We start from the raw sequence: 18,756 nt of genomic DNA, 5'->3' as shown, positions 1-18,756 counted from the left end.
CATGTTTTATATTTATATATCACTGTTATGGTTCTTAACCACTTAGCCGATTATACCACTGTTATGGTTCTTAAAACTAAAGGCATAAAAAACAAATTGAAAATTAATAGTCTTAATCTTTGTTTTTTAAATCTTTTCTTTAATCTTTTAAACACACACACACACACACACACACACACACACACACACACACACACACACACACACACACACACACACACACACACACACGCACACACACACACACACACACACACACACACACACACACACACACACACACACACACACACACACACACACACAATGTCTCATTTTCAGAGTATTATCTTGCAATCATTAAAGCCACAAAATGTGTTCAATATGAAGTTTCCTTCAGAAATGCCCCCCTTATACTTTTCGGAAAATACAGGACAATTTAGGAATTATTCAAAATTTATAATATGTTTAAGAAAAAATGCTTTTTCTTTTTTTATGGCAGAATAAATCTTGGGAATAATGTTTGGTTTTATTCAGTTTTATTAGCAATGACATGTACTTATACATGCCAATGAAAAATGGATAATTTGAGATGAATATAATCTTCTTTATAAATGGTCACTAAGCGAAGATCATTATTATAAGATAACTTAAGATAGAATATATGATTTTCTCCATATGTTATGGAAATTTAGTGAATGAAATTATAAATATATCTTTGCATATAACATCTCATCATACCTATCTGTAAAATTTCTGAATAAATTCGGCTATTTGTAATGTATAAGATTTTGAAATAACACGATATTGAATTTACTTATTACGTTTGCACACTTCTGAGGGCAAAAAATATGGAAAATATTTAATAACTATTAACACAATAAAAGTATCAATCAAAATATGGCACGTTTATAACATGTTCAGTATTCATCAAGATGAGAATACATTATTCAACAGATTATGATTAGTATTGAACATCTAACTTCGAATTGAATTATGTCGCTTATTTTCAGCCATCTGGATTGAATCAAGAATAATGTTTAGTAATTTTTCAGAAAACCAGTAAATTTACTATAAATAAAATTAATAAATTGCTGTTCAAATGATACATTTAAGACAAATGTCTAAAAAAATTTAGTTAATTTTTATTAACTAATTAATTAATTTTTTCTAATTTATTTTTGAAGGAAAGAGATATAGATTATTTGTTCAATTCTCTTCTCTATACTACAAAGTTAAACATAAAAATTTGGCGTATTGTACTAGTAAAGCAAGAAAATTGAGAAAGAATAATCCAGCAGATATCAGCTGAAGTGAAAATTAAAACTACTGGTTATAAGAAAAGCATTATAAAAAAGGAAAATAAACGAAATATTAATTTAAATTTATAAAACGCAGTTGCTTTTATTTAGTGGAATTTCATCTTTACAATTTGTTTGTAACTAAGGGAGCTAGCTCTCTGATTATTGCGCATGCGCCACTCGTATAATGCAGAAGGAAAGTGAATAGCAATATTGGAAAAGAATAGGTAAAAAAAAAAAGGGAAAAAATGAATGGAAATGAGCTGTCACTACTGAACAACACCCCTTAGTGACACAAAATCGCCGAAAAATGATAGGCGTATCTTATTGAAATTAATTAATTAACTTTTTTGCTGATTATTTTTAATAAAAAGAGGTATAAACTGTGTATTTCCCATCAGGTCTATATTTTACTTCGGAATATATAAAAAAATAGAAAAGAAAAGCGAAAAAGAATAATTCTATACTGAAAATTAAATACCTTAAATTCTAACCGAAAATTAAATACCTTAGAATTGCTATTAAAACTACTGAATACACGAAAAACATTAACAAAAGGTTAATAAATGAAATATTTAATTTAAAATAATAAGATGCATCTGCTTTTATTAATTGCATATATTCAACAATCCAACTGCCTACATTCAACAATACATATACGTAAGTATGTATATATATATGATACAGTAAAAACCTGAAATCATTCAAAACGCGAATTAACTAAGTAAAGCACGCTTTAACTATCAGCGCTAGGGAGAATACGAATTAAATAGGGACAGAGCTAGGCAGAACAGGTTTTCTCTAGTTATTTTTGGTTTTGTCTAGTTGAAACTGTATGAATCTAGATTTGTTGCTAGTGAATTAACAAAAATAAATAAGTATAATAAAGTATTCATAAAATATAAATAAACAAGTAAAATTAAAAAAGTAAATAATAAAGTATTTTTTTCCCACGATAATAGGTTTTCCTTTCAAATACTGTTTTCACTAAGTATAGTTTTATACAATACTTTTGGATAGATAAAAATAATATTGAATAACAAAATATTCAAAACACGAATAAAACGGGTTCTCCATATATATATATGTATGTATGTATGTATTAATAGAATTGAGAATCGGATAACAAGCGTTGTAATACACAAAATCCATTAATCAAATTTTATTTTTAGGCGCAAAATTATTTTATTTAAAGTTCACATAAAATACCCATAAATTTATTCAGGTAGAAACCTTTCACAGCTTTACTGGCACGCCACGTCTGTCTTTGCGTCATAATTCAGACAAACTCTATTGTTTAGTCTACTAAAAATCATGACGACGCATTTATGAAGACTTAAAAGAAAAAATTTTATTGACAGAATCAAAATTGAATTCTGGACTTTTATTATATAATAACTTATATAAATAAACTATTCATCTTGTTGTGTTCCTTTAATATAAAGTCATTTAGAAGAAAATCTTTGCAACGGCTATACTGCAGATCCTTTGCTCAACATGAAGACATTGTGTTTAATTTTGGCTTTGATTTTAGTCAGTGCAGCCTTTCCGCAGTCTGGTATGCTTATTTCTAATAATTATTTTTATAAAAATCATTTAAATTAGTTAACCAGAAAAACGTTTATTTTAGAAAAATTATTTAAAAACAAATACGTGCTATCTATATATTTAAAATAATAAGGGAAGCTAATGAACGAGTCGCTTAGCCCTAACTACTGGCTCGATTTCGCAAATTTTTATTCCATACGAAAGCACATGACCGCTATATATATCGTCAATGGTTCATGCTTCAATTTTAAAGAGAATTTGTTGAAATAAAGATTTAAAATGCATTCCTAATAGGGTAACGCGACAGCGTTTCGGCTTAAACCACGAACTGATTTCGATAAGTTTGATTTCATACGACAAGCCATGCCTTCAAGATATGTTAACAAAAATCATATTGCCCTCATATTTCCATCACTTTTGGGGAAAAAAATAAAAAGAAGCATCGTCCTATTGTATATTTTGGTATACTATGTATTAGTGAAAATCCGTTAAAGTGTTTGCCATCTCAACTGCAGGTCCGATCTCAATAAATTTCAATTGAAATTTCTTGACCCTTTGACACTTCATGATTGGTCATCCACGCCTTTCTTCATCATTTCGAAAAATCTTGCAAATTAGGACTTTGACATAGCCTTCAATTTTAACAACGGGAAACATTTCGATAATTTTAGTTGTTAAATTGACAACTTTTAACCAATCAGAAGGTTCTATGATTATTGTGCAATTTTTATTTATATAATAACTTTATTTTTATTATACCTGTAGTCTGATTAGATGTAATTCACGAAAGTTGTTTGACATAACTAGAGTAATATAATTTTTACTAGAAAGCCTTCGACGGCCGCATTAATGATATTAACCCTTTACACTTGGTGCACTTTGCAATGGTGACTCTCACTCGCCATTCAAGACGGTGCATCAGTTTGGCGTTTTATTTATTTATTTATTTATTTAATTTTTATTGTTAAAAATACCTGCCTGTATAAAGAAGATTCAAATTAATTAAACGGGAGAATTCAACTTAAAACAATTATATATTAATTTTTTGGAACAATAAACAGGCCCCTGTATTAGGTGTATAATTAGGCATCAGATTACTTTTCCGAGTGAAAAGGGTTTATATAGTTATATAGTTGAATTTTGTTGAAACACCGGTTATCAAAACAAAATAATATGCTATATATAAATTTAAATAAAAATAATAAGGAAAACCAATGTGCCCCCCCCATCCATAGTTATTGATCCGATTTCTCGAATTATTAATAGAAAGCTTATGACATTTATTTTTGTTATTAATAATCATTTATGCCCCACCTCCTTCAAATTGGAAGGATACTTCAAATTAAACGTTGACAGAGTTTTCAGCGTAAATAACTAGACCCATTTCGCCAATTTTTTTCATCAATATGTATGCAGAAATCTTGAAAATCAAAGAATTCGTTCTATTGCCCCAATCACTTTGCTAGTTTTTATTTCATATGAAAAATCCTATTTTTTAGAAAATTTATTAATGGCCGTCTATTTCCCTATGTCCTCTTATTTACATGGGATATCTTAAAAACACTTATTCTCTCTATATTCTCTATGGTTAAACAATTTATAACTAACTTGTCCTATTTTAAAAATCCTACACGATTGTGCTTTGCATTTTTCTAATTTTCTGTCTACATCTTTATTTAATCTATTATATCGCAGTGCTCTCATATGTCAAAGTGCGGTAGAGTTTAAAAATACGCGCACAACAACATTTTTTCATGAGGCTTGATTTTGAACTTTTGAAAAAGGTCCTATAGAATGCCAACATACACTATAAACACAAACATTTATCATTATTATTAGTAGAGATGAAAAATCAATTCCCATCACATTTTCCTTGCTGTCCATTATTGAGAGTTATCGATCATTACTTTTGAGATAATCGCCAAATTCCAACAGCTTGATTCCAAAGTTTCGCCAAAAATGCAAACACACACGAATCAAACATTCCAGCTGCTGTTGATCGAATCGATTGCCACAAGACTCCAGAAACTGGTGTGTGCCGAGGATTGTTCCGTCGTTACTACTACGATCCGCTTGATGACCAGTGTAAGGAGTTTTTTTACGGAGGATGCGGTGGCAACAAGAACAAATTTGAGACTGAAGAAGAATGTTACAGCAAATGTAGAGGTAAATGCCATATAGCTGATTATAACAAACATGCTAGACGTCCTTGGCGACCTTTTTCTCCAGATTGTTGACTGTTAAATGATTAATACGGAATGCATTTTTCTATTTTAAAAATTCATCTGAAAAATATAAAATCAGTTGAATCCGTTTACTGCAAATCAAGAAGGTTATATTAGACGAAAGCGGAAGTGGAAATCCTGTTACGAGTTAATAATTCGAAAAAGCATATAAAAACATTGCGCATCAAAATGTGCTTAAAATATTTTTGAAATTATAGGAGGAACGTACGGAGATGGAATTTATATAATTCACGTTAATATTTTGAGTCATAAGATATTAAAAAGACCAGTTTTTAACATAATTCTTTTGGAACTTATGGTCATCAATTTCAATAGTTAAGACATATCTATTACCCATCTGGATACGGTTAAGCCTATTTTCGAGCTTGTTCAAACTTTAAAACTTCTATCATAATTTCTCTTTTTTATACTTTTTAGTCTGACTGAAGAAACGTTTTTTTTTACATGGCAAAATATTTCTAGAACATTTCTTATAATATTTTGTCCCTCCATTATTTAGTTAAGTAAAGCGTTGAATTGAATGCAGCTGTAAATACGTTGAACAAAGCAGATCGAAATTCGTAGGATGGTACGTTTCCCTTTGATTGTTGCCATTCGACCATAAATAATAAAATCAATTTCTGCGCCACATACATTAGCGTATTATATATACAAATTATATATATGCAAATGTTACAGTTAATATGATTAATAGGGCATCTGTATCTCTACTTATAATACGGATGAATGTTTGTACATGTGTTGGACCTCTGAGAAAGAGACCGTTTGACCTAAAACCACCAAACGTAGAAAGTATATATTTTGGAGGTTGGTAATAACAATTTGGAGTGACATTTTAGAAATTTTAATTGGAAATTTAATTAATTTAAAACTAAGCCAATTATTGCTACAACTTACGAAATTATTAGAGCACAAAAATAACTATTATACCATCTACACATTCAAATACAAATTTCTTTTCAATGAAACCTATTATTTTGATGAATAAGATTTTCCATGTTTTAATCAAGTTTCTTAAAAAAATATTTTTAGCATTTTTTCCAAGAATGTATTTAATTTCTATTAATAATGCAAATAAATGCGTGTGTATGTTGACAAACTATAGGCCAGAATTACAAAATTTGGTTCATATATGCCTTGTGCTCCTGGGAACGATGTTTTTGAAATTCTGTTTAGTATTTTGATTATTAGAAATGAATTTTTGATATTTTTTTATGATAACTTTCCTGAATACTATTAAAAGTGAATTTTGCATCATTTCTTGTCTAAAAAACTTGTTTCTTTAAAGATATTAATTTAATAGTCTCGCAAAATTTTCCTGAATTTTGAGAAATAATTTTTTTTGATTAACTTTAAACAATCGATTAAATTGCTGACCTAAAATTCAATCATATTTTATTATTTCATAAATTATTTCCTCTCGTAATATTTATTTCATTGTTGTTTCAAGCTGAAAAAGGATTTTTTAGTACCTGTAGTTTATAAGATTAATAAAAAGATGAATTTTCAATGCCGCGAAATTTAGAAGACAGATAAACCTTTATTTGCGTTTTAAATATGATGAGTATGATATCAAGGAACTGTTTTCCAATAGAAAGTTGATATATTACCGCTAAAGTTTAGAAATAAGTTAATCTGTAAATTAGTTAGCTAATCTGCACATTAACTAGGGTGATCCGTTAAAGTGCGGAAATTTGTCTCATTTATCAAATTATCTGCGTATTACTTACTTACTAGGCACTCGTTAAAGTGAAAATTAGATCTTTGCTGGTACAACAGCAACGTTTCCGTACGCTTAAATTAAATGATGTTTATTTATTTTTTTTTGATATATAAAAAATCAAGTTAAGACAATAGAACAATTTACACATTAATTGATAGAATCTATCGTCAATCAATTGAAAAACTTCAATGCAAAGCATCAAACGGTTTAAAATATTATTGAACTTAAAGGAAATGAATTTGCAAAAAAAGATAAAATTATGTTTACATATTAGTGAAATCTAAAGTTTGGTGACACTTTGAATTGCATAACAATTGGTTCTTGTGACAAGCACATCTATTACATTAGAGTTGCAGTTCCATTCTTTTGAAACGCTGTCTGTTACGAAGGGATTTTTTTATTGCTGTTTCACATAAAGCTATTTCTACAGCAGGGACATTTTCTTTAGTTAAAAATCTAAAGAGAATCAAACTTTTGAACTTTAACTATACTGAAGCCGCTAATGTGTATATTACCTAGTTAAAATGCAGACAGACTCTTGATTCCGCACTGAGCTGAGGAAAATTAACTATTTATCTAAGTAAAATGCAAATACATTCAAATTAATTTTAATTAAGATTAAAAACTCTATACTTTGCCTCAATCTCCTAAAAATTAAGCGTGAAGACAATGAGAAATTTTTACATTTAAAAAAAGTTTTACATTTAAAGTATTCAATTAAAAATGGAAGCAAATTTTTTCATTTGCTCCGCTGATTTTAGATCCTTCTTTGTTATGAAAATAGAATCTATGAATTAAAAAGTAGAGCAATTAATTTAATTTCAGATCCTTTGATTTACGCCCAGTTCCGAATAACTCTTTATTTTAATTTTTAGAAAAATCACCAAATTTTTTGATATGGATACCAAAAAAAAAAAACCATATTTATGATTTACCACTGATACTAGATTCCACAAATAATATATTTTTGTAAATTAATTGAACAGAAAAGTTGAGAATTTCATGATTGCAGTAATTTAAAACGAGTTCTATGTATAAAAAAGGATATTGCAGCGTGTTGTTTTTAGAAACTAATTTTTTTTAAATTTTAAAATGTGTTTCGTAACAATTTTTCAAAACGTTTCAGCATTTTCAAACGTTCAACACAAACGAATTTTGTTTTAAAATTGCATATTAAAATTTACCTTTTGATAAAGAAAATACAGTCACACAAAATACAGTTTTGTTTCACATTTATTGATGACAGAAAGTTTCAAGAGCTAAATGTTGTATCATTTAAAACTATATTGGTCTAATTATTCATTCGCTTTTTTATTTTCAAACTGATTTGATGCATATCTAAATGAATTAAGGCGATTTTTTAAATTAAATAAATATTTAAAGATGCTGCTAGAAATTATCCCAAGTAAGACTGCAGTTATGAATCTCATTTTTTATTTTTATTAGAAATTTTTTTCAAATGTCATAGCTAACTGAAAAGGTGGCAGAAATATTAAATTTCATTTAAAACTGATATAATAAAATTAACTAAGAGAACAAATGAATGAAAATTAAAAAGTAGAATACATGACCTACTGTTTTAAGTAATTAAACTTTTGCACTTCAAGGCAATAGGTACAGACCAAATATTTGAAGAATTTTTACGGTTATTTGGGTAGATGATCTTTAAAGCGATGATTCATTGGCCTTTTTAAGTATTTATAGATGACTAATTATTCAATTTTAGTGAACCCATGCCCTATACAGGATGCAATTCACATGCCACTACAGTCGTATATCAAATATAACAGTATATATGATAATAATTAAATACAATAATCTTAAGCTGTTTTATGGATTGAAATCCTATTTTCACGCAAGGTCCAGTTTTATCAGAACAAAGATTTAAATGATGCGTTCAAAAATTACCATTCCAGTTCTTGAAACAATGAAGAACTGATTCAGACATTGCACATGTACATCTTTTCAATATATTTCTGATAAGTCTCCAAACATTTCATTTTTGAATTACTGTATTTCTGAGTTTCTGAAAATGATTCTTTCTAAGTGCAAATCCACCAAGATTGATGGACCATGGAAAATAGCAGAAAAGGAATAGAAATAAAATAACCCGGAAATTTTATGAAAAGTCCTTCTAGCATGAAAATCACGATCAAGATTAAGTCCAAACACAGGAATATCTAGTCGAACTTTAAAAATAGTTTTTGCATTTTAAGTATTAATTAAACGACCTAAAAGCTATTCTAAAAGTACTTGAACACCTCAGTACTTTTTGTTTTGTTAAAATGTATTTCATTGATAATCCATCGAATGAATTGGCCATGGCAATTTTGTCATTCGACTCCATTAATATGGTCACCATCAATATTTGGTGTTAATAAGATTAATTTAGCCATATCATTCAACTTTGATAAACTATGTCTTATCACACCAAAAGTATAATAAAAGTGGAATTATAATAATATAAAAGGAAGGCGCACAAAAATGATAGAGCATTCTGTTTGGATAGATGTACAAAGTTGTAAAGTTATCAAGTTGATGACAAAAATTGGTGAAATTGGATCAGCTGTTGTGGCTGAGCATTGTGTTAAAAGTTTTATTTTGCAATATCGCTCGAAAGAGGAAGGGGGGGGGGCAGACGACCACTAATGACATATCATGAATAAGTCATAAGTGTTCATATGAATTAAAATTTTAAGAAATCTGTCGGATAACTAAGGCTTTTGAATTCTTCCGCAAGATTCCTTAATAGAAAATATACAGTAAAGTAGTATCTTTCCGATTACTCTCAAGGGTCGGCAATCCTTGTTGACAGATCTGAAGGTCATGAGCTTTTATATGAAATGAAAATTATCGAAATATGTTCAGTGGGTTTGATTGGTGAACTTTGTCGCAAGATTTCGCTATAGAAAATGTATTATGGTTAAAATTTTATGATTTCTTAAAAAAAAAAAAAAATGGAGGGCAGATGAGTTTAGTCTCTCTTTGATCACAGATCTTGATGTCACGTGCTTTCATATGAAACAAACAAAAACTTGCGAAGTCGGAAAAGTAGTTAGGACTCGATAGTTGGCTTATTTGTTTTTCGTATTATTTTATATACGTTGACTCTGAATAATTAATTAAAATTCAAGTTTTTTAAAAGAAAACTACGGTATTTCAATAGACAAATTAACGTACACGATTAATTACGTGATTTTCTTTAAATTTTATATAATAATGTTTTAAAATCATTAAGTTTAAATCTCATTTTTAAAACCTGTTAAGTTTAAATATCATATTTTAAAAGCCATTAAATTTAAATATCATTATGTAAACATGTAAGGAAGTGTTCAAGGAAATAGAACTTGCACATTTAGATCTCAAATTTCTAACAAAAAATGTGTAAAAATATATTAAATAAATATGTATATAAATTTTAAGATTTGAAAGGCAATTTAAATGCACAGTTGGAAAGATAAGAATAAAAAGATAAGAATTTTTAGATAAAAATATTAAAAATACTAAAAAAATATGACTAGATTTGCAACCTATTTAGATCTATTCTTACTAGTCAAATAACGATGCAAATGTTGATATTTTTTATTAAACAGATAAAATGAGGTATTAGAATACATACTGAAATTTTTAAATTTAAATGCAAAATGTATAAAACTAAAAGAATTGTGAAAATTTCAAAATAAAAAGAAAAAAAGCTATCTGTAACTTTTATGTATGAAAGTACTAATTTTTGCTTAATATTAACATATATCTAATAACTGTTTTAGCATGAAGGGGCAAAAGTGAATATAATGAATATAATAATTTATAATGAAATTTATTGATACGTCATTTTAGAGCACGACTGCCCTCCAAATAAAGAATTTGGATCCTTTGGTGACTGCCCACCTTCCTGTCTTAAAAATCCTCCTAAATTTTGCACCCTGAGACTTAATTACGGATGCAAGTGCAAGAAGGGCTACGTCCTCACCAAATACAAGGATTATGAATCTGATTGCATCAAACCCGAAGAATGCCCCGATTAATTTTAAGGTTAGTGCGCTGTTGTAGTTTTGCTGGGGGAAACGTATTTATTGCGTATGTGACTGTGGTTCGTGCATCGAATTATCGTAATTTTCAGCTTATAGTCTAAAATTAATTAATTTCCTAATTCAATTAAGAATGATAAGTAATCTCTATACATATCAACGGTTATTGGGATGGATTGGATTGGTGGATTTTAATAGCGCTAGAGCCAATTCTGGCTATACTGCACCAGCCATAGTATATATTCAAAAAATATACAAATAAAATTATTATTGAATATGAAATTGTATTAAAATATATCTAATATATTTGTATGTTATGCAATAATAAAAATAGGAAGAAGTAAAAGTCACGAAGTCATATATTTTAGATAAAATGATAAAATCCAATAGCTTTTAGAAACTTAAAAACGTTTCGATGGGGATGTTCGCCCACCAGCATTCGCCTGTCCAATGATGAGCAGTTAAAATATCGATGACGATGAAAGCTAAAATTGGGACATTCGCTCAAAATATGAACAACGGTTAAAGTTACTAAGCAACTTGAGCAAATGAGAATTCTTTCGCCTAGTAATAGATGTCTATGAGTTAGACGGTGTGACCAATGCGGAGTCAAGTTAATTTGACATTATAGGTATTAGTCAACTTACATAATAATCAATCTCATTCAGATTATCAATTAGATATAACTCAATATCATCAAATTATCATTCATCATAGTTATACAGTAATCATAATTTATCTCAAGAACATTTCATAAATTTTCCAAATTTATTTTCAAATACAATTAATTAGTAATAAAATTTAAACTTAATATTAACAATTTAACTATAGTTGGATTCATGAACATAAACCACATTAAAGTGTAGCTGAATCTCAAAATTCCAATGTTTGTAAACAGAAAAGTTACAACAATTATAGTGGCAACAGTTTAATTCTCAAATTAAACAGAAAGTTACAAAATTTCTAGTGGCAACATCGGAACATCCATCATCTTGGAATGTTAGAAACGAAAGCAAGTGCATTGCATATGAAATACAATTTTTTAAAAAACACTTGCTTCATTCAAAATTAGTTTTTTGTCTTAAAATAACAACATATGAACTTGCAAAATACATCAAAGCATAAATTCACAATACTACTAATTCATTTACTGTTAAGAGAACACATGAATATACCAATGTCAGAAACGAAAGTAATTGCATTGCATGCGAAGTACAAAATTTTAAAACACTTGATTTATTCAAAATTAGATTTTTCTTTAAAATAACAATTTATAAAATAATCAAAGCATAAAGTCACAACATTACTAATTCATTTCCTGTCAAGAGAACACATGAACATACCAATGTCAGAAACAAAAGTAATTGCATTGCATACGAAGTACAAAATTTTAAAACATTTCATTCATTCAAAATTAGATTTTTCCTTAAAATAAAAATTTATGAACTTATAAAATTATCAAAGCATAAATTCACAATTCATTTCCTATTAAGAGAATACATGATTATACAGAAAACAAACTGAACTTATCTGAGAGATACGGGATGTATCTGGTAGTGTACATTCTATACGAGGCAGTATATTTTCAAATTGATCAGGTTGATCAAGATTTCAAAATTCAGGTTGAATCCTTTCCGTTTTTTTTTACCTAAAACAAAACTGAGCCGTGCGTGCAATTCACAAGCTGCATGGTCCCCCGTACAGGGCGCCAATTTATAGATATTATTCAAGTAATAATTTAAAAGAAATTTTAATTAACCAATTCTATAAAAATTACATTCTTTAAGTAAACATGGGTTCCTCACATGCAAGCAAGGGAACCGCGCACAGACTGAAGAAAAACTCCGGAAATACTCTGTTTCCGATGTCAGGGTTGCCAGAATGTTCCCTTAAGGCAGAGACCTGTCATCCCATCCAGCGACGCATTGCAGTTCTGGTGCTACAACATCGTATTTACGCACTGGGAGACAAGGCGTTTAACGGGGAGAAACATACTTATTTCATACCTTCAATAAGTGTGCATACTTTCAACAATTTGTAAAATAGACTTAAATGATCCCCTTAACAGTGGTGTGCAATTGCGGTTCGTGTATCGAATTATCATAATTTTTAGATTATTGGCTAAAATTAAATAATTCATAAACCTTATAATTAGATACAGGAATGGCCAGTAATCCATAGATAATTCAAGTATTACCGGAAAAACATACTTTTTCATATCTTTAAATTAAATGTGTAGAATATTTTTGAGTGAACCGTTTAGTGTGGTTTAGGGCATCGTACTATCGTAAGTTTAAATTGAAAGCTTAAAATTGAGTAATTCAAGCATATAATATATCGAAGCAAAGATAACAGATAACACAAATATTTTAAGTACTCAGTGAATATTTTTTTAATCAAAATGACAAGAGATTTCCAAATTGAAAAGTCTCATCTAGTCTATAGAAAATAACTCAAGTATGGAGTTAATTCCCCAGATGCTATTGAAAGAATAGTAAATATCGATTCCACCCGAATTCTTCAAAGAAAACTTAGATAATTTCTCGTCAAAAGATGGTTGCATTTGAAAAATTTGGCTCTCTTTCAGGAGTATATTCTTTCAGTGGATCGTACTTCACATAATGATGAAATATGAGTTATTATGCATAATCATATGTTATGGATGTTGGGAAATGTCGGTTTGCATTACTATCAAGAAAGATCCCGTATGATACTTTTACAACCAGGCAGCATATTTATGGAACAACAAAATGTTATTGCAAATACTATTGATAGTTTGAAATGTAAAATTTGAAGACAATGTAATGTAATGAAGTCAATGAAGAGAATTATTTGGGAGCAATTAAAAAAATTAAATCTTGCATACTAATATTCTTAAACATGATTCAACAGCTTATTAACAAAATATCGTTTGGTTAAGATTGAGTTCTTAATATAGTTAGGAAAATAGAGGAAGAGAAAACAGAAATAAGCGAATCTCAAGATCTTCCCTGTTGTTGCTATGGAGAAAAAAAATGAGCCAAGAAAAACTAGACGATTAGAGGCAAAATCGTCTAATTTATACTAAGGGCAACATTAAAATGCTGCCAACGAAATAAACTCTTCGTACTGATAATTCGTATTGGTAGGAATAATTTTCGACTAAAAGATTCTCAAACAACACGAATAACCAGGTGGAATGGTCTTCTCAAAACTTTCTCGCATGCTCTCTAATAAAATTGTGATACCAGAGAAAGCCTTGCATACCAGTGACCTACAATAGTTACGAAATATTAACTCTTGGCACAAATTTAGCATTTTTACTGAATTTATCGTATGACCCATGACAAATTTTGGGCGATTAATCTCTGGCAAGCTTTAATAGTATCCAAAAAAGAAATTTGCGTTTTAGGCGATTTTTCTCAAATTATTGAAATAAAAATTCGGGACAAAAATATGCTTGTAGTCACAAAATCCGATAATACATTTGATATATTTGTCACTACGTTTTTGAATTATCACCTTTATATGTTTCTGAAAGTATGGATCGAACAGGTAGTCCATCCTGTTGTTGGATTTGGCTGAAGATTTGACACGTGTCTACACTATAGATGTTAAACTCAAATACCGAATCTTATCTATCTAGCTCTCTTCATTTTATAGTTAACACGCTAAAATATATTCGAGCAACCGGACAGACGGATTTTCTCTCAATAGATTTTACTCAAACTTTGGTAAAAATCTGAAAATTTATTGTAAAGTTCGTATACCAACTTTCAACCGTATAGCTCAAAGCATTTTTAAGTTATCTTTGTTACAGACAGACAGATGGACATTTTCCGAAGACGTGTTTTTCGAACTCAGGGTGGTCTAAGACTTGGAGATGCGTCAAAATCTAGAGTTGGAATTTTTTCATACTTACTATGTTTTCTCTATAGTACATATACGAGAAAGTAAAAATTGCTGCAAAAATCTATAATAAATTTCCATTTCAGCTCAAATTCGTTTCTTGTCTAGTATTCTGAAATTATGTAAGGTACTATTTAAAAAAATTTTTCACCAAATTAATAAAGAGTTTAAATATCACAGGCACTGATATATTTAATGTATAGTAAATTCTAGAAAAATGCAAGGGCCAATAATTTAGTCGTGCATAATTCCTAGTCAGACGCTAAGGATGAATTATTAAATATTAGATCTGACTGGGCAGTGCAGACGCATTATGCTCAATTACACCGTAATCGTTCACTACGATTTCACATGACAATGATAAATTTATCCGTAAAAATCATTTGCGAATAAATTTGGAAGTAAAGCAGTACTTTACTACGAGCAGTTACTTTGTAGATATTACAACTACCGACAAGTAACTGCTATATATTCTACAAGTAATTCGCCTACTACGATATGATAGTATTTGTAACTGTATATTCGGAGAAGAATATTGGTAGTGAAAATGTATTAGGATTTATTAAGCAGTCTGTAATTTTTTTTTGAATTTTTAATTTGTTGATCTGCCAAACAGATTAATCAGTTCTTATGAGATTAGTTTTGGGTTTGTTTGGAATTGGATGATAAGTTATATTTCCAAGTCCAAAAAGTTACGATACATATTTTATTACGGAACAATGGATTCAGAACATGTGTTAAGTGTTACCACAGAAATAGCTTTTTTGGACAACATGCATTTTATCTTCTCTCATTCAAAGATGTCAAATGCGGATTAAGAGCCTGTTTTTGCTACCTCCTCTAGTGCTTCCGCCACTGCACTTTTTCGGGATTTGAAAATACTTGCCCATTTAGCAAATTCTTCCTCTGTTGAAAAAATTACATAGGATAAAATAAAGGTATAAGATCATTGTGAAATGACTTAAAAGCTAGGTTTGGAAACTGCGAACCAGCATCTTATTGTAATAGATCAATCTCAAATTTGCCTTCCCAAGGATAGAAAGTTTTGCAAATATAATCTTGTTCGGGTAGAGGACATGGCAACTGCAGTTGCAGTAACATACCACGCGTTTCCTTTCTAGATTCAGCTGCCGTTTCCGAATAAATTTAACACGATATATTTTGCTTATTCCGTGAGAAACAGCATTGCTCATTTACATTTAGATGATATAGAAAAAGCTCCAAATTTTTTTGAACGCAGTAGCGCAATTGTTGAGTCAATATTAGAAACATGAATCACCACTTAAATTAGTCTTAGTCGAATACATTGTGGTGGTTTGAATTGAGCGAGGATAGAACTTGGGACCTTGTGGTTCGCAGCCCAGTAACATGACCATGATACAAAAGCAATTGCTCGTGCAGCGTAGTTGTTAACTGGCTTATAAGCTATTCACCATAACATTATTAGTGAGAAAGTACAGTGAAAAGAAATAAGTAAATCCAGTTTTTTTCAGCTCAAAAAATTATCTGATCTTTTGTAATCCATAGAAATATTTAAATGACTTGTGTCTAAGATAAAATTGAGAGAAGTTGAAAGTTCAGCTTATGATCTACCCATTAAGAAAAAAAGTACAATCAAATTTCATTTATAATAAATGCAATGAGAGTTCAGTTTACAATCCACCTTCTCTCAGGTAGAAATCGATACAATATTTCAGCTTTTAATTTATCAGTTATGAAACAAGAATAATAGAAGACATGCCAGTTGCGAGGAGGCGATTCTATATTATTTAGATCATAATTGAATGGAAATATTGATTTGACCATAAAATTTTGATTAAAATATATTGCGTCGAAATGTTTACGCAATTTTTACAAATGTTTACAATTCTATTCTTTGGTATCACTTATTAATAAACTATCATGGAATGCATGTTTGGAATATTGATTATCTAGAATTCGCTATTAAATCATTATAGCTTCGCGTGATTGAATAAAAATTTGTAATTATTTTTCATCATCGAGAATTCTGAATTGCGTTCTGCTGACAAATACAGAATGCTAGTTCGAACAAACAATTCACAAAAACGTGAATAAGTTTCCGCTTCATTTAATTTACTGTGCACCTATCTTGTGTATATGGCGAATCCTTGGTTTGAATTTCAGTATAAAATCATAAATCTTTCTTAATACTAATAAATGAACATCACAATTGATCATGATAGGGGAAAATATACAATATGAAATTGTTATCTCAAAAATTAATAAATTATCTTGCATATCCATGCAGTAATTTATTTAATTAAGGAAGGTCAGGAAGAATAATTATATGCCAAATAAGACCAAAATATTAAAATGAGAACTGCAGTTTTAAAAGAAAGATAGTTTTCATTAATGTTTTTGCAAATAATATTATTTATTAAATTTAGCATGCATAAATATTGGAATACATTTATTCTTAAATAATAATAAAGAATAAATGTATTCCAATATTTATATTAAAGTTTCCAATAAGAGATTAGAAATCGGATACATTAAAGTATTTATGTATCAGATTTCTAATCTCTTTCTACCAAATATCTTTTAAACTTAGACATTATTCTAAAGATATTAAAAAAATTATATTTAAAAAAAATTAAATTTTTTTTTATTTTGTAATTTTTATTCTTTAATTCGGTATTATTGCCATATAAAATGACACTTGGAACTAGACTGGACATCATTTTGTAATTTCATTTTCTGCAAGTATTTATTTTTGTATGCATGTACAGAATTTTCTTTGGAGTTTTGTATTTTTTCTGAACTAAAATTTTTTCAAATAACTAAAACGAAACGACTCTGATTTATTTTAATGCATAACAGAAATTCATACCACCATTTTCATACGATTTTCCCAAATATTAAGATACTTGCAAAAACCTCTTAAACAAATTCATCTTTTAAAAACATGTTTATGAGAAACAAACATTCAGCTAATGCTATTTTAAACATAAATGTTTGGTAATATATATATATAACTAACTATATATAATATATATATATATATATAATATATATATATATAACTAACTATATATATATATATATATATATATATATAATATAATTGATCAGTAAATACAAAATATCCAAGTGTTTTTATTTCTAGAAATGCTAGAAAGGGAATTTCATGTTTCGCTAATTTAAATGTCCATTATTTTCTTATGAAGGAAATCAAAGATGTTCTCCGAAGATAAGAATAAGTGAATGGCTTCTTGATTTACAAGTCTAAGTTTAAATTTCATATCTGCTTGCATAGCTGAATATTGAAGTTCTGAAAAATGGACAATGAGTATACTTCTGTATTAGTAAAAGAAAAATTGCGAAAAATTATTGCATTTATTTGAAGTTAGTTAATAAAATTTTGCCAATACAAGTATTATAATTTTTTTTGTTATTTATCAATATTGAATGCAAATTTTATTATTTGCACTTCTGGAGGCCGGAGAACCTTTTTATGAGATATAGGATGCATTTTATTTTATTTAGCTACATTGTGGAAAAATTTAAAAGATTTTGTTATTTATAATTCGTGATAAAATTTGTCTGTGGTTGATTGATTAATTTAATGTTGATTTGTTTTATTAAATTAATTTTCTTTTTTACAGGTTAAGTAATCCGGCATTTCCTGAATAAATTGTACAACGATTATTGCTGATGAAATTTAAATTATTTGTATCCTATTGGCTTATAAAATAAAATTTCTGCTGTGTTATGATTCTTTTTCCTGTGTTTTCATTCATTTTTAACCAAAAAGAATTATTTAAATTTTGGAAAAGAGAAATTGATGCTTCAGTTTTGTTATTCGTCTGTATGATAATTGAATTTTATTTTTGCTTTTTAAAAAATCTAAAAAGCCTTTATAACTGTAAATTGGAATAATAGAGTAGTTAAGATATAGTCTAAATTATTTTATCATTTAGAGGTCTGAAATTATTAATAGGAGTTGCTTTAAAGTGAAAAAGCAAGACCCTAACTATATATATATATATATATATATATATATATATATATATATATATATA

At 28.6% G+C, this 18,756-nt stretch overlaps 1 long non-coding RNA gene across 1 annotated transcript; it reads left to right on the top strand.

Annotated features, from left to right (window-relative positions):
• The first annotated feature begins 2,528 nt into the window (after positions 1-2,528).
• On the top strand, positions 2,529-18,449 carry LOC129966627 (uncharacterized). The gene is made up of 2 exons (XR_008784282.1): positions 2,529-2,838; positions 18,340-18,449. It is a non-coding gene; the product is annotated as an uncharacterized LOC129966627 (long non-coding RNA).
• The last annotated feature ends 307 nt before the right edge of the window (positions 18,450-18,756 follow it).

This window comes from Argiope bruennichi, chromosome 1 (genome assembly GCF_947563725.1).
Source record: "Argiope bruennichi chromosome 1, qqArgBrue1.1, whole genome shotgun sequence".
Taxonomy (NCBI): Eukaryota; Metazoa; Arthropoda; class Arachnida; order Araneae; family Araneidae; genus Argiope; species Argiope bruennichi.
This window is presented reverse-complemented; position numbering and strand designations above follow the sequence as displayed.